At 36.4% G+C, this 3,331-nt stretch overlaps 1 pseudogene; it reads left to right on the top strand.

The window, feature by feature from the left end:
* Positions 1-2,516: 2,516 nt before the first annotated feature.
* On the top strand, positions 2,517-2,609 carry LOC119627590 (U6 spliceosomal RNA; annotated as a pseudogene).
* Positions 2,610-3,331: the final 722 nt, after the last annotated feature.

Here is a 3,331-nt window from a genome sequence, read left to right as displayed (position 1 = left end):
TCCATTTGGATCTTTTCAAAAAAATTATGTGTTTATTTATATCCTATATTAGGTGAAATGTGATCATCTTTTTTTTTTTTGAAAAATGATGTTTGCTTCTTGTTTAAACATATTTGTAGAGGTTATTTTGTAGTTTTTTATTAAAGATGACATCTAGTCAATCTCACCGGCAATTTCTTTTGTTGGTTCTTTTCAACCCACCCAATATATGGGTCAGACTCTCCTGTTTCTTTGCATGATTCATTTGTTTTTTTTGGTTAGACACTGGACATGTTTGATAATATATTGCAGTAACCCAGTGTACTCATCTTTCCTGCTTTGAAATGTATTGTTTGCTTATTTATTTGTTATTGACATGCTGGATTACATTGATAAAGTCTAGTTCCTATAGCATGAAACTGATTCTGCTCATCTGAGGGAAAAGACTTGAGTACGCACAGTCACCCTCAAGTGATAATTGTGACAGTACTCTTTTGACCTGTCTCCTAAACCAACCAAATTTATCCGGCAGGCAAAGCTAATCAATGGCTAATCATTCTATTGCTTTAAATATGCCTGAGATATAAATTGCTCCACAGACTGATCCAATTAATTTTGGACCCCTTGTAGAAATACCTTTTTATGGTCAATGCTTGAGATTTGTTGTGACTTTAAGAGGACTCTTCTCAAATGTCTTTATTCTTGCCTCTCCCTGAAAATTTAGCTGTCTTATAGGTAACTTATATCAATGATATAATGTCCAGTTTCCTCTTACTTTTTATGATGACCTCCCTCACTTTTGAAAGCATTCTTAATCTCAAACTTCACCACTATGTCTTGGTAATAAAGTCAATTCCTTCAAAAATTGCTTGTGATTTCTCTGTTTTATGATCTTTCCACCTAGGTAAAATATCTGACCCATGGCTCTGAACCTGATGGTAGGAGTGGCACATTTCCCTCACAAATTCCCAATCTGTCAAAATGAAACAAACCAAAACAAAAAGTATTATATTTATACTTTACAATATTTGAATATTTTTATTATTATTGGAGATGTAACTCTATCTGTCCTAGAATTTCTTTTGTTACTTGCAGAAACAAAGCAATGGTAAGTAAGGCACATTTTTCTCCTTCTACCAATGAAAATGTCAAAAAATGTTGAACAGTTTTTCCTTATCAAAAATATGCTAAATGGGTGTGTTTATACCTGGTATGTTAAGAATACATTAATCGGGCTTTAGGGAAATTCAAAGTGTACTCTGTAACTTTTGCATATGCTATTAAGCCAGAAAGTACTTTTGGTTATATTGAGAGATTTTCACTAAAGAAAAAGTTGCATCTTATTCTCAAATATTTTTTTTTTTTTTTTTTTTTTTTTTGAGACGGAGTCTTGCTCTGTGCCCCTGGCTGGAGTGCAGTGGCGCTATCTCGGCTCACTGCAAGCTCCGCCCCCCGGGTTCACGCTATTCTCCTGCCTCAGCCTCCCGAGTAGCCGGGACTACAGGCGCCGCCACCTCGCCCGGCTGGTTTTTCGTATTTTTTTAGTAGAGACGGGGTTTCACGGTGTTAGCCAGGATGGTCTCGATCTCCTGACCTTGTGATCCGCCCGCCTCGGCCTCCCAAAGTGCTGGGATTACAGGCTTGAGCCACCGCGCCCGGCCTATTCTCAAATATTTTAAAAGTCTGCAATTTTAAGAAATAAAACAAGACAAACTATGGATAATATGAAACAATGAATTGCATGATTTAAAATAATGTTGGAATGAAAAAAAACTACAATAGCTTTTAAGTGTTTAAATGAGAGGAGTCACAGTTATCACATTTTAAATCAAAAGTGAACATGATTAATGTTAGCAAGGAAGGCATGTTGAAAACTGAGACAGGCAAAGGATGTGCTAAACAGTCATGTTGTAATGCAATGGCAAAGGTTTTGAAGGTAATTAAAATTGCTACTTACATGGGCATATGAATGATAAAGTGTAATTGCCTTATCACTGATGTGGAGAAAGATTTAGGGGTCTGGATAAAAGATCAAACCAGGTGCAACATTCCCTCAAGCCAAAGCCTTGTCCAAAGCCAGGGCTTAACTTTTTTCAATTTTATGAAGGCCTAGAAAGATAAGAAAGCTGCCTAAACACACACACACACACACACACACACACACACACACACGAAGTTAGAAGTTGGTTCATGAAGTTTAATGAAAGAAGCCATCTCTATAACATAAAATGCAAGATGAGATAGAAAGTGCTGATATAAAAACTGCAGCAAGTTATACACAATATTTGAGATAATGAATGAAGGTGTCTACACTAAATAACAGATTTTCAGTGTAGACAATGCAGCCTTATATTGAAAGAAGATGCCATCTAAGACTTTCATAGTTAGAGAGGAAAACTCAATGCCTCACTTCAAAACTTCAAAAAGCAGGCTGATTCTCTTGTTAGAATCTAATGCAGCTGGTGACTTAAAGTTGAATCCAATGCTTATTTACTATTTCAAAAATCCTACGGCTTTTAAGAATTATGCTATATCATGCTTGTTTCGACAGCACATAAAATTGAAATGATACATAGAAGATTAGTATGACCCCTAAGCAAGGATTATTCACAAATTAGATCCATATTTTTACTAGAAATTACAAAGCAAGTAGCTAAAATCTTCACAATAGGATCAAAACCTCACATATCAATATTAACTCTGAATGTAAATGGTCTAAATGCCCCCACTTAAAAGGCATAGAGTGGGGCCAAGCAAGGTGGCTCATGTCTGTAATTGCAGCACTTTGGGTGGCCGAGGTTAGTGGATCACCTGAGATCAGGAGTTCGAGACCAGTCTGGCCAACAAGGTGAAACCTCGTCTCTACTAAAAATACAAAAATTAGCAGGAGAATTGCTTGAACCGGGAGACAGAGGTTGCAGTGAGCTGAGATTGTGCCACTACACTCCAGTCTGGGTGACAGAGCAAGACTCTGTCTCAAAAAAAAAAAAAAAAAAAAAGACACACAGTGGCAAGCTGGATAAAAAAATAAGACCCATCCATCTGCTGTCTTCAAGAGACCAATTCCATAAGTAATGACCCCCATAGACTTAAAGGGTTGGAGAAAGATCTACCATACAAATGGAAAACAAAAAAGAGCAGAGTCTCTAATTTTGTATCAAATACAACAGACTTTAAACCAACAACAGTAAAATAAAGGATAGAAAAGAGTGTTACATAATGATAAAGGTCCAATGTAAAAAGAAGACTTAATTTTCCTAAATATATACACTTCCAATACTGGAGCACCCAGATTCATAATAGAAGAACTTCTAAACCTATGAAAAACTTAGACAACCACACAAGCGTAGTG

This window comes from Chlorocebus sabaeus, chromosome 3 (assembly GCF_047675955.1).
Source record: "Chlorocebus sabaeus isolate Y175 chromosome 3, mChlSab1.0.hap1, whole genome shotgun sequence".
NCBI classification, from domain to species: domain Eukaryota; kingdom Metazoa; phylum Chordata; class Mammalia; order Primates; family Cercopithecidae; genus Chlorocebus; species Chlorocebus sabaeus.
Note: the sequence above shows the minus strand (reverse complement) of the source record. Positions and strands in the feature narration are given on the sequence as shown.